A 27,131-nucleotide genomic window follows, 5' to 3' on the forward strand; every position below is an offset into this window, starting at 1 on the left:
GTTTTGTCAGCCTGTTCCAACAGCAAGGCAGAATGCACAGCATTGTGCAACTGAAAGGTGACTGCGGCTGTTATGGTTTGATATTAGTACAGTTGACAGTGCTTAGTACAATTGTTAAAGCATTTACCTACACTCTGCCACCTGAGTTAAACTCGGAAAAGATTTGCACAGAAGTACAGCACGGAGTAAAACTTCCACACTGGTAAAAAAGACAGAAAATCTGGTATTCTGTTTATTTAATATACATTTTTATATTTTTTTTATCTGACTGGGGATGCAGTCATGATGGTAATTGTAACTGAATTCCTTGTGTTTCCTGCAGTTGCATTGCAGGAAGCTAATTCAAAAAAGAAACCCAAAACCTTAAGAATGGGCGGGTTGAAGTGTGGACGTTCCAGAAGGAAGGGATATCAGAATGGCAGGTGTTGACGATCTCTGCATTAGCAGGTTATCAAGATCCTGGCACATCGAGCTAGAGCTTTTCAGGACACCCTGATCAGAAAAACAAGGGGCAGCCTAAACAAGGAGCAGTCCACACCCAGGCAAAGTGAGGCAAAATAGAGAGAGAAAAGATCACAATCACTGTCAGTTCCAAAGGGTATGAAAGGCACATCCAAACCCAGCACGTACTCAGCAGGCTTTGGAGGACACAGAGGACATGACAGGGACTTGATGGCCCGGTCCTCTGCGTTGTCTCCAGACCACATGAGTAAACATGCCTGGGTGCTGGCCACCCCACTTGGACACGTGAATCCTAGCACTTGTGAGAAAGTGATTGAACTAGGATTTATTTTAAACTAAAATAAATATTAAATTATAAGTCAATTATTTTAAAAGAAAATAAGATCATGCATTGAGCTTTGCTACAATATTCCAACATTCTTTCCTGAGAAAAAGCTTGTTGACAGCAGAGAAAAGCTTGTTAAGGAAAGGACTTTTCTCAAATTAGGAGGAAGATGCTAACACTCCATTATCTTGTCTGGCTGTTTTGTAGTGTTTGAACATATAATCAGCTTGACCAGTGCAATAATGAACTCTACCTAGCGTAGGGGAGTAACTGGCTGACACCATTAGCATTAGGGATGTCAAAGAGGATCAGTAATAGGTGGAAGATGCGACCATTTTCACTAGGCATAATATAGATAAATTGCATGATAAGTATATATCTGAATAAGTTTGTACTTGGTTCTTGCTTGACTCCAGAAACAAGACAGCAGCAAGGTAGTTTTGAACACCTTCTGCATTTCTGTAACGGTGCTATGCTGAGGGCACTGTCAAAGTTCAGGAGCAGAGCTAGCTCGGCTGTTTGCTGTGAACAATTTAGGAAATATCCCTGGGGTTAAATACAGTTCACATACCTCCTGCAGTTTGCCTTTTTAAGAGGTCAGGCTGTTACCCAAAAACAAGTGGGAAAGTAAATAGGCCTGGTTTGGTTTTTTGGGTGGTTTTTTAAGTTTTGTTTTGTTGTCTTCTGGGTTTTTTTTTCTTCTTCATTTCTACTGAGCCAAGGTCAGCTAAATAACTGCCACCAATAAAGTGAATGTTGTTCACTGGTGGCAGTCACTGGCATCCTACTTGAACACTGTGTAAATGTCAGGCTTTATCCTAATGGAAAGTGAAAATTGACTGCAGTGGCTGAATTATCTGGAGGTAATCTCTGCTCTTGGGTCTCTGCATATATGAATTATGAAAAGGAAACTTAAAATAAATGGAGAATTTGGCAACTTCTGTGCTCTGTTGTCAGAAGTTGGCCAATGTGCTTTCTTAATGTACTGACATAAGAATATTCCCTAGATATTTTTAAGCAAAATTCAAGGAAGTGTTAATTACAGTGTTTTGATCTTGTTGCTGCTGTTTGTACTGAATGAAAAAATAGTCCTGCAGTCTTGACTGTCACTTCTGGCCTCTATCTAGTGTCTCTTTGTTTTCCTGGTTTTTTTTAATCCTTTCTTTTTTCTTTCTTCAAATGTTTTGGTCATTTTAGAAGTGGGGTAATGTCACAGCAGGGTAACTAGAGGCTGTGATCTGATTCTCCCCCATTACAAGCTGAAATGCCTAAATAAAAAGCATAGTTGCCTTTAGGGTGGGCGGAGGTTTGAGGAAGAGGATGATCACCCAAAATTTGAATTGCTGCTTGGAGAAGCCTGTCTTTGTTTTGGCTGCTTAGGTAGTTCAGGCAATTATGGTTGAAATTGGATGTCTTCCCTGGGTGGGATGAATCTAGTCATCCTGGCATTTTTGAGGGCAGAGGAGCCGTTTGCCACTTGCCTCAGAAGATTCTGAACGTTGTACAATCTCATTGAAAATAAGAAAGATCACGCTTTTATGGGCACAAAACAATCAGGAGCAAAACTGTACAAAACATTGAAGATACTTCTTCAGTCTCCTATTTCTGTATCATACCCAGCTTTACTTGTGCATTTTTCAGCATGTCTCCTCAGTAAGAATCTTCTGATATATATATTTTTAAATCTTTTTCCACAGATTGTTAAAAAAAAAATAAAGCCTCTTTCATGATGGAAACAAAGTTCCTTCTTCTATCAAGGCTGGGCCTGCATAAATATGACTGAGCTGTTTTAGATCAAAACTTTCAGCAAAAATACTTGCCTCTGCAAAGGCCAACCTCAGCAAATTTCTGTATGGTTTAAAGTCTGGGAATATGCATTAATGGAACTTGGTGTTCATAGGGAAAACAGTCATGAAACAGTAACTCAGCCTAGATGGGGATATGCGGCTTTAACAGGTTTTTATCTGAAAAATGTGAAACTGTCAAAGTTGAAGTCCTTTACTTAAACGTACATGACTTTTGGAGGAATACAGGCATGTTTCCCCTGAAAAGCTCTGCCTCCTCCTAGGTGGAAAGAACCTGTGCTTGGAAATTGAGTCCCTACTGCACAGGCTGCCTTGAAGGGAAGGACCTTGGGGCACCTCCTCTCTAGTAGCAGCTTGGGAAGCTGGAAGGGCAAGCACCAGGGAGGGCTTGCCTGCTTCCCGTGCTGCTGGTCCTGGCCCTGCTGCAGGGGGTTAAGTCCTGGCTGGAGCCCTCGGGGCTGCCACAGTCTGTGCTGTAGTACTGAGGGCCCCCAACACTGTAATGCTGGGTCTTCTCATGCTTTTCCAACTACTGAGCTTTTGGCATCTGACCAGGATCCCCCGACCTGGTGTACCAGTGCTTACTTTCTGCAAAATTATCAGAACACACTAATAGAAACTCCTACAAGTCCTTTTCTTTTGTATGAATGAGTTGTTGGAGTTTCTCATAGTGAAGACCTTCAAGCCAGTCTGCTTCTCTCTGGTTGCTGCTGTTCCTCTTGACTGCGAGCAGGCATGGTGCTGCTGGGGTCTAAACCCTTGGCCTTGGACCCTGCAAGCTGCAGGCACTGTGCAGGCTTATGTAGTAGTGCTCTGCTGAAGTCAAAGTTATTACATTGATGGCTGCCCCAGGTGAGGATTTAGACCTTTGTACCCAAAAGTTTGGTATGTTTTCTGGTGTACACAGTCAAGTAAACTGGTGGGAGGGGAAAGCAAACTGGATTGAGGTGTGGTGGTTTTCTTGGGATTTTTTTGGTTTTGTTTTTTTCAATATTGCCCATTGCTTTTGGGTTCCTTCCTACTCCTATCTGAAGAAGTAGTAGTTTAACAGCCTCACGTTGAAGGGGTTGTAATTTAGGGAGGAGGTCAGACTGCTGAATTTCTTTCTATCAGTTGCTCTTTAGGAGCACATCTCAGCTCTGAACTCTACAGTGCAGACACAAGCGGACATGATTCAGCTGGCAACGTGGCATCATTAGGTATAAAGTATAACACTGGGCTTTGTGTGACAGTTTTAATCAACTTCTCCCTCAAGGTCACCCTTGGCTTCTGAGCTCTGGGAGTCCCAAAACCTGCTGTGATTTATTTTGATGAAGGTAAGTCAGTCCATGTTTTCTGGCAGTTTGGCTGTTCTGTGATCTGTAACTACATTGCTTCTAGTACTAAAAATACACTCTGGACAAATATGTGTGGATGGACAGCTCAAATAATAGCAATCCATCTTAGCAAATGGCATTAGTTCTTTTATTGCTTCTTTCAGCTGACTTGTCCCTTCGTAATAGGAGAGGCTCATTACTCCCATAGGAGGTTCAAAAAAACCATTTTTGTCAGAAAAACTGTTAGCTTTCTGGTTCAGCACTTAAATGGTTTCGGAAGTGACAAAGGAATTTGTAAAGGGCCTTGGGCAGCTTGAGACAGAGTGAGGAGGGGAAGTTGGCTGCCCAACAGTGCTCCAGCCTCTCAGCCTAATGGCTACAAAATTCAAAACCATTTATATCTACTCTTTTCTCTTGTGCTTCCGTTTTCAGATGCACATACAGCAGGGATCAGGAGGATGCCTTGCACGGTCAGCATGTCTGCCTTAGGAATGGTACACGGCTTGTATCAGAGGGATTACAAAGGGGCTGCTATTAAAATAACTCAGTGGATACTGTAGTAAAAATTTATGGAGGTTATAATTGTGTTATAAGGATGAAACTCAAGTTTATCCTGCTGCAATTTTAATGCAGCTGAATATCAGGGTTGTGTCTGTATGGATACCCAGCACGCTTAATGTGCAGTTCCCAGGGAGGTCCAGGAGCTCTGGAGCTAATCTTTGCAGAGAGGACATGTCTGACTGCCTGAAGACAGTTGACTGAGCTCTTAGCCAGCCTCTCAGCAAAACAACAGACAGGAGATCTGCAGACAGGAATTTTGGACAGTCCCAGAGATCTTCCTAGGTGGCTCCTGTTGTGCACAGACTAACTGGTAGACACTGCTTGTGTCCTGGGGTATGGTGGTTAACTTCCTGGGCAGAGAAACCAGGAGCTCCTGGGGGTTCTTCCTGTTGGCATTTGCTGTAGACAAAGGTGTTGACACTGCTCAGTAGGACTGGTCTTGTAGAGCAGTCTTTGTTCATGGTTAAGATAGCTAAGAGGTGGTTTGTACATAATTTAAGGTAATGAATAGAAATGGATCATGCCTATGCTGGAGTATTCAGAGGTGTGCCAGTGGGTGAGAGTTCTCCAGAATGGTTTGGGGAGTATTATCTCATCCAGCTGAAGGCACCTTTGAAAGGACACCTGCAGTGGAGACACTAATCACTAGCTGGATAGCAAGTGACCATCCTGTTCAAGAGGTTTGATTCTATAAATAAGCATTACCCAATACAAACAATACCGATAGATTAGGTCTTTTTAGCAAGCACTCTTTTCTGTGTCTATTCAGCAGCACCCATTCAGCACAGGTGCGATGCTTCCATTGAATTGCTGCTAGCATCTACCCTTTACAGACTGTTCTTCAATGAGCTGGAGGAAAATCTTCTAATGTTAGTGAAAGATGTTAGTAACTGTAATTGTGAAAAGTGATAAGCATCAAGTTTTCCAAAACCAAAGTCTATGCTGGTGACTGGTTCTGATCACACTTGAGACTGGAACTGACCACAGCTTTCTGGCAGTGATTATTTTCAAGCCAGTAGTAATGCTAGTCGTGGGTGTTGTCTGAAAAGCGGATTTGTCGCCTGTTGGGCAATGAATCAATAATCACACACTCAGGAGAGACATTGCTAATTTATTTCAGGGTTGCACAAGCCTGGATGGTTGGTGGTTTTCCACAAATCGAGCACACCAAAGACAGCTACCTCATTATATTTATACAATAAATCCAATCATATTCTGCCTATTTAATACATATTCATTCTAATCTACATCGGCTGCATAATGGTGTTAAGTTGCTCCTCTTGGCTCAGCTTCAGATTCTTCTGCGCATGCCTTCCTCTCTTCAGGGGTCTTTGGTGGTCTTCACAGATGAAGTACCCTAACCCTTTCCATCCATATATGGTCACATGTTACACAAGGACAATTTAAGGCTATTTTTTCTTGCCAACTTTCCATACTTTTATTCTAAAAGGAATGCTTGTCCTTGATTAAATGGATAATCACTGATGGCCAAGATATCGCATTGCTAAGCTTAGGTTAAATATTAAAACATGAAACAGTGTTTGATCAAAAAGAAAGGAGTCTAGATTCATGCTAATTAAACATATACAATATCTGTTCTTTCCAAGGGGTGGGGGTTGTTCTCTTACATGGGGATGGGAAGCTTCAAGAGGCAGAATCCCTATGGGGATGCAAGGGCTGCTATGGCTACATCAGCCTGTATGTCTGAAAAAGACACAAGCCCTTCAAAACTGCCTAGGCAATTAGGTTGTTGTTAAGTACCAAGTCTGGGTTACAGCTTTAAAAAGACTGAATATAGATTCCCTGCACTGCTATTCCTTAGAAAAAGTCCTTCACAGACACCTTGCCTTTATTTATAAAACAACTTCAGCTAATGATATCTGCCTGATTCAGATGGTGTTCCAGGATTTGAATGAAGTCAACAGCTTGTCTGTGACTGTTTGTCAGAGGATATGTGCAGGCTATTTGCTGCAAGAGGATAAGATTGAAAGAAAAAATCATCACCATTGAGGTGATGCAGGAAGACTGCCATCTTTCTCCCATTACCTATGTTCACTAAGCTAAAAGGATGTGTTGTTGCTTTCTGTTCTAATATTCCGTATATTCAATGCCTCATCAACTAGTGGCCAGACAAATTACTACTTTGTTGAAAGTAGGCAAAAGACCACTTCAGGTAAAGTGCGACTTAATACGATTGCTTCTGCTTCAGCTTCAGCCAGCATGTTTCCTACACTTTACCAAAATGCTTCGCATTACAAGATTAAAACTTAAGCAGAGGGCGAGCTTTTACAGATGTGTTTCTGTGTATTGCTCCCACTGAGCTAGTCAGTCTCATAGCTTTTTAGCTGATTGTTAAAGCCACTCTGAAATGGGTCTTCTGAGGCTCTGCTGCTTTGCTGTTCTGCCCGGAACCTTCAGCTGAAGGTATTTAATATATTTTTCTGGACTCCTACACACAAAGAAGGAGTAGAATTCATACTTTTAAGTAACAGACATGGGGCAAAAGAACTGGCTTACTTTTGCAGGCAAAAATTACAGCCGTTATCAGGGAAAGGAAAAGATTTTATATTTTTAAGGTTTTCCAGCCTGATCCACTGACTACAGCATTAGGAAGCCTTTGCTACTACTGTAAAGTGTGTGGGAAAGGGCAACCTTGTCTTTGTTGCTACATGTCTGGACCAAAGTATTTGGAAAATACCTGTGCAAACTCTCAAGATGGTACGCAGGAATTAGATCTTTGCACTTTTCTTGGTGCTTCTTACAATCTGGCAGTCACTTTCTGGAGAGACAGTGGCTCCTCAGTGGACCTTGGCTGTCTCTGCCATCACAGTGCATCTTTGATATCATCATCAGAAAGTCAGTGTTTGTTCTAAATATGCAGGGGGGTTCCTGAGTCATGAGGCCATTTTTAGACTTTTAAATCTGTCTTTTTATCATCTTACCTGTCCTCAAAATGCAGAGAAGTTTGGTCAAATTGATTTCTCCAGCACAAGAATTATGAAGGACCCTACTACTCTTTTAAATAGTCAGATTTCACTAGAGATTTGAGCTTCAGAATACAGTGTCTTGAAGAATCCCCGTGCCAATACCTGAAAAGAAACATCAGTGTCATGTTCTTTCTATTTGTAATGCAATTCACTATGGAAACAGATTTATGATTCTCTGCTGTGTGTGTCTGTCCATCTCCCTAGTAATTTTGAACTGTTGGGTGATATCAATCAAATGTGACAGAGGTAAAGGTCTGAAAAGATAATTAACTTCCTGCAAGTTTTTGTGAAAGTTACTGTCTGGGTAGAGAGAGGAGATACTACCTTATACTTTTATAAACTTAGTCTGCAGCATATGTTTAACCTTTATTACTTATAATGAATTTACCATGAGGGGAATTTACCTTTCATGCTTTAAATGTGGGTAAAACTGCACGTGGAGCAAGTTGAACCTGTTTCCATCATTTCCCACACTTGCTGAGCTGTATGCTTATGCTGAAGAGATGTGGACCTGGGCAGAAAGAGCACTGTGATTTTGCTCCTTGCACGTGGTAACAGGCATTGGTTGTGTTTTGGGTTTAAGTGATTGTTTCTGATTGAAGCAGTCATACCTCAGCTACTTGTGCTGAGTGTGAGATCTGCTGATCGGTGTGCGGGGAGTGAGGTGGGGCAGTTAGGAAAATTCTGTTTCTTCTGTTGCTCTGTTTAGGTGTGTAAACTTGTGTGCCTCTGCAACGTTGGATTGTGTGGTGTACGCCTATACTTGTATCCATTTGTGTTCCTTAACGCACCTAATGCCCCCTGCTTTATTTCAGACCTTGTCTGAGGCAGAATGAACTCCTAAATTGGTGCTTTTTACAATCAAGGTGTCCTGTGTCCCACCCCCCTCAACACGCACACATACTGACCTTATTCAGTGGCTGAAGAGAATGGATTTCCTGCTCAGTTTTTTTCTTTTTTCCTCCAGACTCTGTCTACATCCACATGTAAACTGTGGGATGACTTGAAGAATGTCTAATGTTGTAATTTTGATTAGCTATTAACTATTTATTAGCCTCAGTGCTGTTTTTAATGCTGCTAATCCCATTTTTAAAATATCGTGCAGCCTCAGGTTTGCAACAATGTTTTAAATTGGCTGTTTTTGCAAGCATCACATTTTCTTTTAATGGTTTGCCTATTTTCTTGTACGTACCTGAGTAAGAAAACACATAACACGAGGCACATGAAACAGTATAGTGCTCCTATTCACCTTGTCTTACAGCACAAGAATAAAGGAATGCTTGCTGATGAGAAGAAACACGCTCGGAAAGTTTGGGAAACACTTATCATGACAGGTAAACGGTGTGGAACATTTGCTGTCATGGGGTATCATTAAGGCAAACAGCGTGGCAGGACTCTGTGTCTTAGGTACTAATAGCAGTAGAATAATGTAACATTTATACCTGCAGCAGACAAATCAAATGTTACTGCGGAAAGAATACCAGTGGCAGAACTGGCAAAACTGTTTTGAAGGACATCCTTCAGTAGTCTAGGATGGATAATTTATATTTTGTACTTGGAACTGACAATTGACAAGAAATAAAATGTAAAAATTTTTTGTTTACCATAAGAAGCTGAAAATACTTACGTTCCCTGCTTGTTCCAGCTACTTTTTTTTCCCCCAGTGGATGTGGAGGGATAATGGAAAGAAAGTACTATCAACTGGCAGTCAGTGGTTTTACTACCTGTTTCTCTGACAAACACTTCCCAGGCTCCTGATGGACTTTCTGTAGAGAAATACTTGATAGCAAGTTCAAAGGAGATGGGTAGCAAAGGGCCGTTTGGCTTTGAAAATCATTAACTGCTGAGCTCCCTTCCCTGTTTTTTTGTGTTGGTGCTTGTAAGCAATGCTGCAGAGCTGTGCTGGAGCTATGTAGAAAGGGGGAAGAGTCTATTCCAGCAATGCTTTAGTGGGTCAGTACCTTTCACAAAGGTACAATTTAGCTTTGGTGCAACAGGGGCAGTATTTTACAGTATGGTATAAGTATCTTTCAAGCTGAGACCTTCTTCTCTTGGAGTCTTAGCTTGAAGTCTTCATGTTTGCTCTTTCACCACAAGGCAGGCTTTTGTGAACTATAACGTGATTTTGAGTGGGTTGGCTGACAAATTTTATTTGCTTTTTGTTTACTCTGAAAATAACTCTGAGTAGATTTTTAGAGGGGGGGTTAGGGAGGAATAAAGATGGTTCTGTGCTTGTCTTCTCCAGCACTATTTAAAACATCAAATTGCTCTCTGGTGTAAGCAGAACTGGATCTAATGTCTGAAGACATAGCAGAGACGGCTGAGGATGCAAGAATATTAATTATCCTTTAATACATAAGACTTGCATACTTAACCTTTTACCCTTAGTGCTATCAGTTACCCTGAAGAATAGTATCTCTGAAGTTCCTGTATAGGCTTTGTGAAATAGCAGTGCAGTACATACCTAAACATGACATAGCAAGAGAGGAAAGTTATCTGTCTTTTGGAGATGAAACAGCTTCTAAACAAACAAATAGAAAATTGGGTCAGCTATCTTCAAATAGAAAATATTTGGAAAAATGGGAAGTAAGGCATTAGGCTCATGTTTGAAAAGGAATACTCAGTGTAATGATCCCTAGAGTATCACCAGAGGGGTTCTGAAGACTTTCAAAGTGGCTCCACATTTATGTCTCTCCCTAAAGCATGCCTTTCAGAAATTAGGACAAAGTGTTGCAGATTCCTTGCAGGTGAAAAGGTTTGGGGTTTGTTTTTTTTTTTTTTTTCAATCATCCTGCCTTATAAAACATGCTATCTGGAATTATAAGCAGTGTATTTTGCCGCACCTGGTGGGATCTTTGTAGTCACCACTGAAGCTGTTCATGTACCTGCGTCACTTGCCCCTGACTGTTTTATCTCAGTCATATTTGTTACAGCCTTAGAAGTCATGCTTAAGGTGGAGCATAGAACTTAATACATTTTCTGCTTTGTGTTGCAATATTTCTAGAGTAAACATAATGTGAATGCTTAGGAAATGGGGTAAAGTAGTTCACTCTAAAATTTCAGTGGGGACCCAGGCTTTGATCCTGCAATGAAATTCACCCCTATAGAGCCCATGGCAGCATCAGGACCTGGGCTTTTATAAAATCCTCTTTGTTGTTACTGCGAAGGTGTCTTCAAAAAATGTCTACATAGATTGGATAGATCTTTAAAGTAATTGGTTGAATATTAATTTCTGTGGCTCAGTGCAATTATATTAATTATGGGGAACTCATTAGGCACTAATGTAAATATTAGAACCTCTTCTGTAACATTCACTATAATTTAATGCTAATTCATAGAACCGTTATTAAACTGTTAATAGTCAGGACTGCAATTCATTCAAGTACATAACATCTCACACAATCAGTAAAGCATTTCAGTTGGTGAGCAACCTGCATTAGAGTCCACACAAGTTCTTTTGACCATGTAGTCATAAGCTGTTTGTAGGCTTCCCATCACAAGTTAGAGAAGGGTTACAGTAAACTGTCAAAGATTTCTTGGAGTATTAACTAACCTGGCATCTCTGGTTCTCATAACTGCCATGTGTTGTTAGTAGTTGGCTAAACTACTGCATAACTTTGTATCTCATGTAATCTGTTTGGAAGCTGAGATGATTATGTCTCTTACGTAATTTTAAAACCTATCATGCTAACAAAAGTAGTTTCCCAATCTTGCATTTATTTTGTATCCATGTGCTTTAGATTTCCTTGGCATAGGGCTTGCTAACAGGGGGGTTGTTTCTGTTCACATACACAGCTTGTAGTCATCTGATGCAGCTTGTGGTCATCTGATAACACTGGTGCAAAAGGGGATGACCTAGTTGTTTTTCATGAAATGTTCACATCTGTTATTTTGTTAGTCAAGGGGGCAAAAAGGTAGAAATGAAGTCAGTTTTAAATAACTGGGCAAGGGCCAATGAATTCCAGGCTTTGGAAAATGCTGTCCTTTAATACAAAGCTTTCTATTCTAAAGTGACAAAAACACAACCCAAAATAAGTGTTGATGTGAGATCTGGCTAGAATTTAGGTGCCTAATATTGCTGTCCTGAAGAAGACTATGTAGCTGCTGTCAAAACCCTGGAAGGGATTTAAAAAATAAAAATCTTAGCTACCTGGAATTGTGCTGGTGCCCAGCCTTGGCAGGCCTGAAGGGCTGCATCCAAGTCTGCCTCCAGTGTGGAAGCTGTGTACTTGTCCCTATTAGCACCCTGAGGGACTCAGTGGTGTGGATGGCTGTGCTGGTGGAGGGAAGCCACTCAGCACTGCTGTGGCTCCTGCTTCTACAATTTGCTGTTTTGGTTTGGTGTTTTGTGGTGGGTTTTTTTGCTGTTGGTGGTGTTTGGTTTGGTTTTTTGGCTGAGGGAAGCAGAGGGACCTGAATTTGATCCCCTCTCCCCTACCCGAGTATGTGAATTCATGTCCCCTGTTGTCCTCGTTGTCCTCTGCAGTTCTGAAGCCACTGGACTACTGGCAGTTGGGGCTGGAGGCATGCCCTACCTGCCCCTATTGAAGGATTTGGGGATTAGTGGTCAAATGTACGAAAGGAATGAGGGCAAATGCCTGACAGGTGTTCCAGTCATCACTTGAGAGTAATTTATATAGTCTCTGAAAGGACTTTTGGTTAAAATTCTTGCCCCCCTCCCCATCCCTGCAGACCTGGGGAGTTCTGAACCTTGACCTTCTATCTCGGAGGAGCATGGTGTTGTGCACAAGGAGAGGAACTACCTTGAAAGCTACTGTTTTGAAAGGGTTGAGGAAAGGGCCTCCTTTCCTATCTTCGAGAGAGAGTTGGGCTGTCTGTTCCTAGTGCAAAGAAATTTTGTTTCTCCCTTGAATGTGGGTGTTGGAAGAATAAACTGTAAGTTTCAAAATGGTTCTTACCATCTTCCTTTGCAGAGAGCTGAAGACATTGAATAGCAAATATTCTGATGCCTGGTAGCACTTCACTTGAACATCTTGAACTGGGCTGGAAGCAATCTGCTTGCTGTCTTTGCCCAGGAAGTGTGTCAGGAGTGTAGGTGTGTCTCTCAGGGTCTCTCTTTCTTTTCTGTGGTCAGACGCCTAAAAGCTAGCTTATGCACAGTCTTGCTCCTAGAGACTTTAACGGGAAATTTTTCTGTTTTAATGAGCTATGTTGCCCTCAAAACTAACTTTTCTCCTTTTTAAAAAGAAAGTCACAGTAGCAGCCTAGCTGGTTTAATAAACATAGAATTAAAAGCACAGCATTTAAGACCAGTTTTTGAATCTTATTTCATCAAATGATCAGTTTGAAATAACTTTACGTACCATCTTTAACAGCACCATCTGGTGGCTCTCAGGTAATGTTAATCTTAATCATTGCTAGAACTGTGTTTTACCATATTCCAGGATATGAAATGTTTGGGTTGTTTTATTATGAATACCAGAAGAGGCAAGTGGATTCTGTATGGGTAAATAAGGCATAAAAATATAGACCTTGACAAAAGCATGTTGCCGAACTCCCACACATTCTGAGTATGTGGGGTAAACCAGTGCAGAACTCCAGGGTTATATGTGCATAAATATTTAACTTGCATAAATATTTAAATACTAGAAGAGGGATATTTTCTAATTCTTGTACTATGTTTAAAGACTCCTACTTACCATACAAATTCTTCTATTAAAGATTATTTTATGCTTGCTTCTAATCTCCTTACATGTATGTAGAGTCAGGAGAGATCAGTGAAGTCACTGATTGGAAGAACATCCTTCTGAACAGCACGGGGAATTTAAAATATAATGAGGGTTTAGGATTGTGAACTTTCATTTTGATTTATTCAGTCTCAGCAAACAGAGAAGGTTGATATCACAGCGCGGAAGGAGTGGGCAGAAAGACAATCCATGCTCAGCCAGTGAAGCTTTGAAACACAACCAAAGAGAGAATTTCTGTCACAAGCCTTTGTGGAGAACACAGTACCGATGAACAGTTTCTGAAGCTGATGGGTGATGGCCATAGAAATGCCACTAGAGTTCCTGCACAAGAATTTGTAGGTGGGCAAAGTATCCTGCTTCTCCTTCCCTCCCCCAGCTGGTATCCAACAGTGTGCTACTTTACATTACATGACTGATATATGAGTGGCATTAAGCGTAAGGCCACACAGACTTAGAGCTTTTTTTCTCATTGTAATAACAGCTGATGATTCAGTATGGAGCTCTGGCTTATGTTTTAGTCTCTGTTCTATCTAGAAAATCCGATTCCCTCAGTGTTAGGTGATCCCTCTGGCAATTATGGTTGTGTACAGCAAGCCTTGGCATCAACAGCTTAGTACTGGCTTCAATGATTAGAAGAAGAACTTTTGCTTGACGATTTGTAAAGAGGTCTGCTCACAGCTGCTGGGACAGAACCCTTTCCAGAGAAGAGCTTTCTATGCCTTCCATTTGTTATGTCCTCTGGTTGGTAACAAGAAATAAAGATGACCTGGAAAATATGAAGTTCAAGTGTTTGCAACCGCTGGTTGTTATTGCTAAGAAATGTAGATTACTTAAAAAAAAAAAAAAAAAAAAAAAAAACCAAAAAAAACCAACCAAAAAGAATCCATTTGCAATTTGTACTGGAAAGACGAAATTAAAAGACTGCAGGAAGCAGTTTGGTGTAGTAGGTAGCAAGGTGCTGGCCTTGCTGTCTCAAAAGATGTGTGCTCTGTAGCTAACTGGGGCTAATAGGCATGACTGGCCAAGTCACTGACTGTTATTTCCTCTGTGCCTATTCCTGCCCTCCCCATGTTGTCCGAGTCATGAGCTCCTGATAATACAGGGGTGGTTTTCAGTCTCTTTCTTAGTTTGTGTGGCCTGATACTGTAGTGAGCATAATGAACTGCGTCCTCAGCAGATGCCCCCACCTGTGATCACTGCAGTTGAGTGTCATCTATTTACAGCAACTTGGAAGGTACCCTTCTCTAGCAGAACTTAGAGGCATAGCAAATGCAGTCTGTAGTTTTTACCACAGAAATGGTGTTGATTTTGTATATTTCCATTGAACTTCCTGCTTCATATCTGGAATGAAAGTGAAATAGCAAGTGATGAAAATAGTAATGAAAATTATGATGAGGATTTATGCTTATAATAATCATCTGCAGATATTAAAGCTTTGCAGTACCCTTTTTCAGAGATATTCATATGAGTCAGTGAGATCTGATGATTTGCTCAAGGTCACATAGCGAGTTTGTGGCAGAGACAGAAATTGCATCTTAAGAGTCAGAACAGTATCATATTCACAGGCTTCCATTTATTTAGACACTGGGTGTTACAAGCACTGTTGTGCTGTATGATGTGGCAAGGCTACGAAGAAAGAGGGAGGTATACCCAGAAGTAAGCTTGGCAGTACATACTGGGTTTAAAAATTTGGTTTTGCTTCTTCAAATTGGCATAACTCTGTTAATTTTATATGACCTTGATTTTTACTGAAGCTTACATAAACAGTGGTTAAAAGATTCTTGGATTCTTAGTCCTGATGAAGAAACTGGCAAGCACTTATGCCAGGGACCCTCTATAACCTTCCTCAGTAACTGGTGACGGGTAGGACATGTGCAGAGCTGAGCATACTTTGGCCATTGGAGTCAGGAAGCTATGTTTGTCCTGTATAGTTTAAGGGTGATGCTGTCAGTGTATTAGCATTCAGAGCTGCCCTCTCCTTGCTTTTGGCCCTACCATAGTGGCATAAGTTCTACTCTTCTGAGTAAGAAGGCTACCTTTGACTTCATGCCAGATTGTGCACAAACCTGGTTCAGAATGTTGGTTCAAGAGCAGAAATAGTATAATTAGTTCCAGGATCCGTGCAGGAGAAACAGAAGACAAATAACCTACTGCAGCCATATTCAACTTCAAGAGATATGTGGAAATGGGGAAATAGCTCATGCCAGCTTGTTAAAAAGGAAACAGAAAGTTACAGATGGCATGGATGTGATACTGAAGACGGAGAACAAATGGTTCCCACCTATTGAGAAACACTTCAGAAAGGGCAGAAGAGAAGCATCATCACTTAATAGCAGCGTGATGGTTGCTCTTGAAAGCAAGAGTCCTCTAAAAGCTTAAAGCTTTATCTAAATGAGGAAAATATAAAGGATTAAAAAACCTGACAGGTTAAATGTAGAAATGCAATAAGGCAGACTAAAAAAAAGGGTTAAAGGACAACTTGCAAAAGGCATCAAAACTAGTAAGAAATACATCTTCAAAAACATCAGCATCAGGGAGCTTGCCAGAAAAATCTCTAGGGCTAGTAGATGCTCAGGAATGACAAATGAGTTCTTTGCATCTGTTGTTCGTTGTGAATGAAAGGTAGTTCCTTGTGCTGGAACACTTCTGAAAGAAGAATGAATCAGAAAATCTCTTTCAAATTGAAGAGTTGGTAGGGGAATTTTTGAATCAAATAAAGAAGTTGCCAAGTAATTTGTTATTAATCCGAGCTTTCTGTAGGAATTCAAGAACGAGATAAAGACTAACTGTGGTGTTGCATAGAAGCACTCTGGTTCCTGAGGACTGAAAGATGACAAATGTGATAGGACTTTCTGAAATGCAGGAAACCACAGGCTGATGAGCTTGAGATATGTACATGAAAAAAATTGCTAGTTCATTGTATATTAAGAATGGAATTACTGGATACAGGGATAAACTTCTTGCAAAGTCAGGAGTCAGCCTGGCTTTTTGTAAGGAGAAGTCAGACTGTGCAAAATGTTGGAGTGTTTCTAATGAGTTAGTAAATGTATCTGTTCTGGAATCCATGGTGTTCAGCACATGCATAAATGATGCAGTAAGAGTTGAATACTTGATGTTCATTACTGTCCTGAATAATTTTAAATTATTAATGATGACTGAAGAATTTTATAAGAATCTATTGAAACTGAGTGACTGGGCAGCGAAATACAAAAGAAATGCAGTGTAGATGAACGAAGTGAGTTATATGGGGGAGGTGGGAGCCTGAACGGGGGAGAGATAGGTGGGTTCTGAGCTGGTTCTTGAGCAAGATCATGGATTATGATAGAAATGCCATCTCAACATCCAGGAGTGTTCCAACAGGTATGTCAAGTACCAGAGTTGTTAGGACACTAATAGAGAGCAAATTTGAAGTAGCATTAAATCCTTTGTATGCTAATATGAATGCACAGAACTCCTGCATCCTGAATACTGTATGTGGTTGTGGTTCCTTTACTCCCCACCCTGCCTCAAATATGCTAAAACTAAATGAATTGATGAGAGGGCAGCAAGGCTCTTTAAAAGGTTGGAATGGGCTCTATAAAAGAAATCAATTATGAGGCTAGGGCTCTTCAGCATGGGAAAGAGACTACTAAGGGCAATGGTGATAGAGGGATATAAAGTCGTGGCATGGAGAGAGAGGGTAGAGATTGATCCCTAACTCAGCAGAGACAGGGACACATTAAGCTGGCAGGAGACTGGTTCAGGGTAAGTGTCACTATCTGTGTGACCCATTCTTACGTTTCTTCCTAGCTACCTGGTACCTACACATGCCACTATTAGAGGCAGCATCGTGGCTGTGTGGACCTTTGTATCTCCTGCTATAGTTGTCTTATGTCTGGCTTAAGGTAGTTTGGGAAACCACTGCTGCAACTTTTAACAGCAGTACTGGCCTTCCGTCAGTATGTCAGCTTGTCATCCGTAGTGCTAATTCAGGGTCAGAAGTCAAGCAGTTGAGAGTTGACAGATGCTTATCCTGACCAAGCAGCTTGTGCTAAGATTCTTGCAGTAAATTTGTTTTGTCTTTAATACAGAGGCGCTCCATGCACGTGGAACAGGGGGCAAGGTCTGAACAGCATCTCCACAGCCGCCTGTGAATAGCAGGACCCCAGCCCCCCAAGGCAGAGATGCAGACTGCTTCTGCAGTCTCGCTGAGGCACAGTGACAGAGAGGCAGGAAATTGTAGCCTTAGGCAATGCAATGGGAATTTTCTGTTTGGGTTTACAGTGATTTGTGTTTTGGTTTCAGCAGTATTTTGAAACTCAAAACGTTGTGTGTAATTCTAGAAGACTACAGAAGCCAAAAGATAAAAGAAAGAGAGTCCCATATGTTTTTACAATATTAAAACAACTGCAACTAAAGCTGCAGCACTGCCAGTCTTTATCAAAAGGCTGTGCTTTTGCATTTGAAGCAACAAAGGACTAAATGACAAAGAACATACTGACCCTTTATATTCAGCTGTAGAGGGGAAGAAAAATCTCAAAGTATTGAAATTTTTCTTTGAAGAGTCTTTTCATGTTACTTTTAGACACGAAAGGTAAGAACATGGTACAGATACAGACCAAACAGGTTAAAGGAATAGTTGAGAGTACATGTCCGCACATGAAAGTTGCTAGGAATGGTTTGTTTTTCTGCTGGGACATCTAGAAAGGTACCCCTACATATCCTTGAGGTCTCATTTTATTTTAGTTCAAATAGGTGAGAGTCCCTAACCTGAGAAATGTAAGGAAATCTGCGGGTTTTTTGTGAGAAGGGGTGGCTCCTTACTGTGCCAGTAAAAACTCCTTTTATTGTTCTTGGCAGGAGGTATCTAGTTGCCCTGTAGCACCTTGCCATACCCTGAATTTATTTTTAAACTCCTTTCCTTCAGAGTAACAGCCTCCTGGGACCCTGTATGTGTTGCAAATTCAGGAGGAAATCTGCAAATATTTTCAACTGAAGATACTGTCTTTATATTGAGATTCAACATGAATAAACATGGGATTTAGCATCAAAAGACCCTGTTCAGTCACCACTGTGCTCGGTGTGATTTCAAGAACCTGTTGGTCCTATATGAGTGGTTTAGGCTTTAAGGCCAAAGATGTGGAGAGTTGATTAGTCCTGGCTGAACTCTCATAAACAGAAACTGAGAATTGTTAAACTCGAACTTTGAGTTTAATATTAAAAACACCCACAAGAATTCTTCTATATGTAAAAAGAAAATTGGGATTTTATCATAATGATGGTTTTGATGTACTTTCCTGCTGTGAACCTAGAAGTGTAGATGAAGAGAGCAGATCCCTACTAAAGGTCATGACTTCTCTTGCCGCATTGGAGATGAGATCTGAGCTGAGGTCTATTTAGTCCAATCCGCTTGTTACTATACCACCTTAATTCAGATGAAGAAATGTTAAAAATATAATAATTTGTCTACCAGGAATAGTTGCATGCTTTTTCTGAGTTCCTGTTGATTAAAAATGGGCTTCTTTCCAGTGCAGAGTAATTTTTTTCTTTTCCTTCCCAGATCATAGAACTTTAAAAAAATCTTTAATAGCCTTGAAAATTCTTGTTCATGTCATTGCACAGTATATTTCTTAAATATGCATAATAATCTCTTGACAATAATTTCCAAAGCAGTGGACAAATGTGCGTTCAATTTTGGCACATACCAATTTCATCAGATAGCTGAATTTGCAAGCAGGAAACAAATACAGAAATACAGATACTAAAAGGTAAATCAACGCAAATTATTATTTTTCTAATTATTTTTCTCACTGAGAAGTTTAATGCTAGTTTCCCTAGATAATGTAGAAGCTGGTTGGGAGTTACAGGAACAAGGGTGAGCAAGTACAGTATTCATACACCTTGAAATATTTGAAAGAAGATTTTAATCGTGAACTATATTAGTCAAATGTTAACATGTATTTTTATGTATAAAGTTAAATGGGTCAGGTACATGATATTACAAGGTAAATTTTTGGTACTTTGGCCCAAAGTACCATTTTCTGATGGGGAAAGTAAAAGAATTGCAAGAAATTCTGGATAACTGAAGCCTAGCCATTGTTTCTTAAGTGTTTGAAAACTACCTTTAGTGAAAATATGAAATTGCCCTTCTCCCTCCCATGTTTCACAAAAAGTTGTCAGCTTTTTGGCCCAAGTTTTCTGAGGAAAAGATATAGCCAGGTTTTGCTAGCTGTAAGTGGAAATGAAAATACGAAACACTAGACATGTTGATTATTAGACCCAGAAAGATCAGATTCAGAAACTTGTGAATTGAATGCTAAAATACTGGCATAGAGCATACGTGGTATGAATCATCCCAATCAAATGGAGGAAATTACTTAGCCACATGAAAAAATTATGCCCTGACATTAAAAGCTACTAGTTTGTTTTACTTTTTGCTGGCACTTTATTATTCCTGAAGCTTTAAAGAACTCCAGCCTCGTATCTCCCATGATGAGTGTTCTAATTATGAACATTAAGAATATCTTCTGATTGTTTTGAGTTAGCTAATAACTTGATATGCTAAATAAATCAAGCAGTTCCCAATCCAAATGTAGTGTCTGACTTTGGAAATAAAGCATGCTCCCTCTCTGCTGTGTGAAATAGGTCTGAACAGCTGGAACAAATGTTCTTGTCACTAAATTATAAATTACAGCTGTCGAGAATAAAACATTTAGTTCCAGCAGTCAAGAAATAGATTTTTAAGAATTCTTCCCATTTATCAGTTTAGCCATTGATTATGTGTGTAAGTCATTGAATCAGCAGTAATGAATGAAATTCTTGATTGCTCAAATACCAGACTAAATGTACCCATAGTTTTACATTCAGGAACTTGATCATGTTTAAAAATGCCTTAAAGCATTTAAGGAACTAATACTATGTGTAACCACCTATATATACTGCCTTTCTGATCACCAGTAACATGTTTGCTGAATAGGAGAGTAAGATCAATTTGCTTCCGTGAGCTCCTTACTTGCCAGATTCTCAGTGTGTCAAGTCTTGCATAGTAGCAGTTTGACTTCTGAAGGGTTGTGATTGCCTTGATGGCTTATGGAGTGGTAGGAGATCAGGGCTGAGGTCAGACTGAGTTTCCTAGCATTAACCATTTAACTGGCTGCCCTGTTTTCCTTGGTGCAAGAGGAAGAAGGTTGCTGTATGTGTTCCAAAATAGATATGATCTACCATCACAGTGTGCTGCTGTTCCTCAGGCTTGTCTTGAGATGAAACCTGAAGTAAGCAAGCATATAGATTTGATCCAGTTGTTTGTGTGGGCTTTTTTTGGTCTTTGGTTTTTTTTTTTCTTATTTTTGGTTTGGCTTTTTTGTAGTTTTCTTTTTAATATTGGTCCTGCTAACTGGTATTTGAACAGTTTTATTTTCCACGTATTCTGATGGCTTCAGTCTTCACCAGTGTAGAGGGGGCTACTGGCTTCAACCTTTTAAAGGTTTGTACCGTTTTTCACAAATCTCTACTAATTACAGTTGTTTTGAGCAGAAAGTTAAGGGATATCTGCAGTGTGCTTGTGACACTGCTGTACTTGCATACTGTTTCTGTGTTCAAGACTTCTGTTTGTGAAATCATCAGTTCAACATCTATTAGATGATATTTCAATGGAAGTAGCTAAGATGTGCAAGCACGTGTTACAGATCCTTTTGACGTCATGTGGAGTTGGTAGGAAAAAATATGTTCTTGCACTTGCAGAAATACCTGAAGACCATTTTCCTTAAAGATGTGTCGTGGGCTTGACACCTGCTGGTTCTGATCACTTTTATGATGCTTCCTCCAAAGTTAAAGTTTTCTTTCTGGGTATTTTATGAAATTCTACATTGGGAAGGTTTCTCCAGCCTGAATACTTACGTGCTTGCTTTCTCTACCTGACTATCAGTCTTGATAAAACTTGCAGGAACCAAGTTATATTTGAGAATCGTATGATGCTATTCAAGTAAGTCTTGAAAAACTGTGGGTAGGGTCAAGGGGGAGAGAGGGCACAGGTTTTGCATAAGTTTCTTTAAACAGAAAACCAAAGCTAAATAACAGCTGTAAAGATATTATCCATGGTCTGAAGTTGGCTATTGTTCTCTTTCCAAATGCCCTCCCCAGCCTGTTAATTCTCCATAAATGCAGAATTTGCATTGACAAAGCAAAAAAATACTACAGAAGAGATGTAGTTTTAACAGATGTAGATATGTTTGAGGACATCTTTCTTACTAAAATTTATTTTAGATTCCATTTCATTTTAGAGTGAAATCTGAGAGATATTTATCTCAACTGACTTCCATCTTTAAGTATCAATAAAACCAACTTTAAAAAAAAAAACCAAACCGCAAACTAATAAAAGCCAGTAATTACAGCTAGAGCAAGCGGTAGATATAGGCAGTTCTTGGCTGATCAATAGTTGGTGAAGAAAATGCACCAGGTGTAATTTGGTAGCTCAGTAATTTATTAAACAGATTAATCCTCTTTCTGCCTGAGGAATATCAGTGAGTTATTTAGTTCCCTTTACCTTCTCTTCACATATATTCAGTAAATATCCTTCTGTAGATTTTGTAGTTTGCTGCCAGCAAACTCTCAGTTTGGTACTGTCGTGGAGAATCCAGAAGTTGTGATATGGTTGTTTTTAGTTTCTGTGTCAGAAAAGCATACAGGTATTCCCTGCACAGATTAGTTTCAATCGGAAATTCACTTTGAGAAAATGTTCCTGGGTAAACTAGGTCATTCAAATTGCAGAAAACAAGAAAAGTATGTTGACAAAATGGGCAAAATGAATTTGTCAGGAAATTGAGTCTGGGCAGAGGCATCTCTCTGTCCAGATGGTATCTCAGCTCAATCATTCAGCTTGAATAAATAGTATTTTTGTTTCCCTGGTATGTACCACAACTGCTTTGCTTCTGGGGACATAAACTGTGTTTCAAAACTAGAGCAATTGTTAAGTTAGTATAGCTTGCTAATTAAAGGCTAGATCTTATCCCTGATAGGTATCTATTTCTTCTGGATTTACTTATTATAAGCTTTTGGTTGTATTAGTCTACCTTTTACTCTGGACAGAGTCCTTCATAGTTACTATGTAGCATGTTCCTGATGGGGTTAGATGCAGTATTTAAAATACTCTGAAATTATCTCAAAGGCCTTTATATAAAATTCTTCTTTGCAATAAAATTTTCACTATGTGGGCTGAAGAATGCCATCTTCCAATTTCATGTTGCGTAAATTCGCATTTTAAAATTTACATTTTGAGCATTCCTCACTAGCCTGATGTGTGCGCAAGTATATATCTCTCTATATATCTATATATATTTACACACACCTATTTCCATTGAAGCTGCAGTTTTGTTCTGTGGCTGAAAACAGTATCTCTTAGCCAACAATAAGAGGAAAAACGCCCTCAGCACACTGGGTAGTGCTCAATGGCTCCCTGTAAGCCCTCTCCCCCATACGGTCTCTTAAGGTCCAGAAACCAGAAGACAAAATGATTAATTTTTAATGCACACAGGCCAAAGGTCAGTATCTATATATTTTATTTGCTGCTTAGTTGGTAGAAATGGGAGAAGATGCCTGTTGGATTTAAGGGAATTTTAGGCCTCCATCCTGCCGAGTCTTTGCTTTTCTAATGAGGTTGCCCATGACAATGGCAAAGGTAGAATTGGTTTTGGATGGGAGCACGGGCATGCCAGGAAACAGCTCTCGCTTTCTTCTAGTTCAGAACAGAGGGAAACTAGATCAGAGACACTTGCGTGCTGGTTTCAGAAGAAACTTACAGATGTGGCTAAATTAAATAGTCTACTTAAATATCTGTTACTTGTTTCTTGTTCTGTTTCGCCTCTCTTCAAAATCTGAAATCTGCAGATTTAAAATAGGAACAATTAATTTCTTGCACTTGATCATTTCAGAACCATGAAGAATAAAATGAGGATACAGTCAAATGTTTCTGTGTACAGCTATCTATTAGTATAATTGGATTTATGCTTGTCCTCCCTGTACACTAAGAAACTCTTCTACAAATAGATGCTTGTAGAAGTATGTGGTTTCCTGAATCTGTTTCAGGCCTCCTTTATGACTGTTAGTAACTATATAATGGAATCCAATGAGGATGGCTGTCCCAGACAGTTACATGTTAAGTACAAACCAATCAGTCTTTTAAGCTGTAATGTCTTTTTTTCTTGCAGTATGCTTCCTGAACTGTGATGAGTATACTCACAGTGTACTCACTATACTCCCGTACCCTACTTAAAGGGGAAACTGTCCTATGTCTATAAAGCAGAAAAGGGGTGGGTTTTTCTGCTGCTATTGCATTTTAACATACTATGAATTTCACATTTTTCTTCTTCATACTTCCTTTTGAAGCCAATTATTTTAAATTAGCTCATGAAATATTTTGAAGAATAAAGTATTTCCTTTTTACTTTGAACTAAAGGAAACGTAATTAAGTAATGCTGAACTGAACAAACACCCATTGCTTTTAGGTACCACAGATTTATTTTTGTATAATTTTTTTTATAGGTCAGTCAAGCTGCAAATTACCCAGGAAAGCCCTCAGGTAGACCTTCTGTTAATTAGCTGACATGGCTGCCTGCTTTTAAACCAAGAACGAACAGTTGAAGACCTGTGTTGTAATAAAGAAGAAAAAATGAAAAGATATTAAAACAGTTCAATATGAAAAGAACTGTTTGTTTCATAGCTGTTCTGAAGATTGTCCCACCCCGAAGGCAGGTTGTGGTAAAGGCTGAAAATATTAACTTAAAAGAAGATAAAAATAACCATATATATCTAGCTTGCTGAAATGGCAGAATATGCTTAGCATATGGATAATAGTAGATAGCTGTCTGCCTATGAATTTTTTAGTGAATTTTCCTCTATGCAAGTCTCTCTAGGTTCAAGTTGGTTGGACATGGTCAAAGAGAAATTTAAAAAACCCCAATATAGTGTGGTCCTCTACACTGTTACCTCACATCTTCTATCCTTACATCATCATCAGTCTGTGATTTGGGAGACCTAAAGCATATTTTGTAGCTAGATTAACAGCTGGGAGTACTGTGTGTAGTGCTTACAACTTACATTATTGTTTTGGGCTTTTTTTTTCTGTGGTTTTTGTTTTGTTTTTTTGTAGTGAAGAGGCATTATCCGCTACTGTTCCCATAATGCGTTCTCATCCATTAATCATTCATATATCTTCTTCTGCAGACATACGCTTGGAAAGCATAAATTTTACTGGAATATAATCTGCAAAATTTTCCTGTTTCATTTGAGAAGTGGAAATGTTCATTTCACAAGCTCATTAAACTCTGCTTTAGTAACACTATGTTATACCTGAAGGTAAAATATGTCTGAGTGCTTTAAATGGGGGAAAAACTAGCAGCTGAAAAAACAGGAGACATTTCCTGCACAAGAGTACTGTCTATTCTAACATCATAAAAAGGAACTATTTGAATGTTAATTGGCTTAGTAATTGACAAACATGAGTTTCAGTCTTTTATTTTCTGTGGTGTCCTAAGCAGACAGCTAGGTCTTTATAGCAGAAAGGCCTGAAAAAGGTTCAGTCTGTATGTATTACTTAAAAACACTTGAAACTAGGACAATGTACCAGTGAATTGAGCCTCAGTTGTTTACCTTCTCATTCAGAAATGTGTTAGGTCCAGCGGCAGTAAGTTTACGGTATGAAGTGTTATACGCAATAGTATAGTGGATGCGTGTCCCTGTGTAAAGCCCGTGACTGTAGGCTACTACAAACATAGCATGCCAGTCATACATGCCATGCATTTAGGAAGTTGCCCTTCTTTAATGCTGAGATCGCTGTTAAGGTTTGCATTACGATGCAAGTTGCAGGAAGCATAGCTGGGACAGGAAGAAACTACTTTCTGGCATGCTCCATCTTGTTTAAAGTGAAGCTCGGTTGCTGCTGGTTTAACCTCATCTATCCCATTACTCGCCCTCCACCCCACTCTCCATCTCATCACCCTGCCCCATGTGAAATGGGGCAAAGGCAATAGCAGTACAGACGTTAGTACATTAGGATTCATTTTCATGCCTGTAGGGTTATGAGGTTGGGGGGGTTTTTGGTTGGTTGGTTTAGCTTTTTTTGTATTGCATGCTTGTTTGATGCTGTTTTTTACTCTCTTTATTTCAAGTGGATTTACCTCTCTGGTGGTGTTCTGGATCTGGTCTTGCAAGGTGCCGAGCATTGACCTTAGAAAAGCAATGTAAGCAGTTAACCAGCTGCGGCTGCAGAAATGACTCAGACACTAAAGCATTTGCTACTCTAGAGCTGGTTATTGTTCAAAGGTGTCTGTAAGGTGGTCTTGGTTTTAATTCCATTTAATATATCTTCCTTTAACCTGGGTGGTTTTTTGCCATCCTCAGAAGAGTTTCAGACAGTTGGCTGTCAATATAGGTTCTTTAGTTTATTAACTTCCCATTAACAGTGTGTGGTTGTAGTGTGTGTCAAGGAAGAACGTTAGCTATAAGGTAGACATGGTTGTAGATGAGCTTGAGGTTCCCTCTTGTGCCCTTTCTGATGAAGTGGTCTATACAGTGGGAATTTTGTACTGGTCTAAACCTATGTATGGGAAACATAACCCTCATTTTTAAAAAGGGGAAAAAAGGAAGACGTGCAGAAGTACAGGCCAGTCAGTCCTAACTCTGTGACTGGAAAGTTCATAGAGCAGATCCTCCTGGAAACCATGCTAAGGCACGTGGAAAATAAGGAGGTAATTGGTGACAGCCAGCACGGCTTCACTAAGGGCAAACTGTGCTTGACAATTTTGGTTGCCTTCTACAAGAGGGTTACAGCATTTGTGGATAAGGAAGGAGAAATTGACATCATCTGCCTGGACTTGTGCAAAGCATTTGACAATGTCTTGCACGATATTTTGGTCTCTAAATTTGAAAGATGTGGATGGACCATGTCTTTCATGGACCATGGTGGATGGACCACTCAGTGGATAAGGAATTGGGTGGACTGTCCCACTGAAATAGTTGCAGTCGATGGCTTGATGTTCAAGCGGAGACCAGTGATGAGTGGTGTTCCTCAGGAGTTGGTGTTGAGACCGATGCTGTTTAACGTTTTTGTTGATGACAGGGACAGTGGGATTGAGTGCACCCTCAGCAAGTTTGCCAATGACGCTGTGTGGCGTGGTTGACACATCAGAGGGAAGGAATGCCATCCAGAGGGACCTTGACAAGCTTGAGAGGTGCACCATGTGAACCTCATGAGGTTCAACAAGGCAGAGTGCAAGGCCCTGTATGTGAGTCAGGGCAATCCCAAGCACAAACACAGGCTGGGTGGAGAATGGATTGAGAGCAGCCCTGAGAGAAAGGACTTGGGGGTGTTAGTTGATGAGAAGCTCACCATGACCTGGCAATGTGCACTTGCAGCCCAGAAAGCCAATCGGGTCCTGGGCTGCATCAAAAGAACCGTGACCAGCAGTTCAAGGGAGGTGATTTTGCTCCTCTAGTCTGCTCTCATGACACCCCACCTCCAGTCCGGCATTCAGCTCTGGGGCCCCCAACATAAGAAGGATGTGGACCTGTTGGAGAGATTCCAGAGGAAGGCTATGAAGATGATCAGAGGGCTGGAGCTGCCTCTTCTATGAAGACAGGCTTGAGAGAGTTGGGATTGTTCAACCTGGAGAAGTCTCCAGGGAGACCTTATAGCAGCCTTCCTTACCTGAAGGGGGCCTACAAGAAAGCTGGAGAGGGACTTTTTACAAGGACATGTAGTAACAGGACAAGGGGTAATGGCTTTAAGCTGAAATCAGGTAGATTTAGATTAGATACAAGGAAGAAATTCTTCACTATGAGGATGCTGAGGCACTGAAACAGGTTGCCCAGAGAAGTTGTGGATGCCCCATCCTTGGAAGTGTTCAAGGCCAGGTTGGATGGGGCTTTGAGCAAGCTGGTCTAGTGGACCAGCCCATGGTGGAGGGGTTGGAACAGGATGTTCTTTAAGGTCCCTT

At 40.2% G+C, this 27,131-nt stretch overlaps 1 long non-coding RNA gene across 1 annotated transcript in view; it reads left to right on the forward strand.

The window, feature by feature from the left end:
- Positions 1-1,196: 1,196 nt before the first annotated feature.
- Positions 1,197-27,131, forward strand: part of LOC135314193 (uncharacterized) — a 193,900-nt gene continuing 167,965 nt past the window's right edge. The window contains exon 1 of the long non-coding RNA XR_010373641.1: positions 1,197-1,650. This is a non-coding gene — a long non-coding RNA (uncharacterized LOC135314193). The remainder of the gene's footprint in view (positions 1,651-27,131) is intronic.

This window comes from Phalacrocorax carbo, chromosome 7, assembly GCF_963921805.1.
Source record: "Phalacrocorax carbo chromosome 7, bPhaCar2.1, whole genome shotgun sequence".
In the NCBI taxonomy this organism is placed as follows: Eukaryota; Metazoa; Chordata; class Aves; order Suliformes; family Phalacrocoracidae; genus Phalacrocorax; species Phalacrocorax carbo.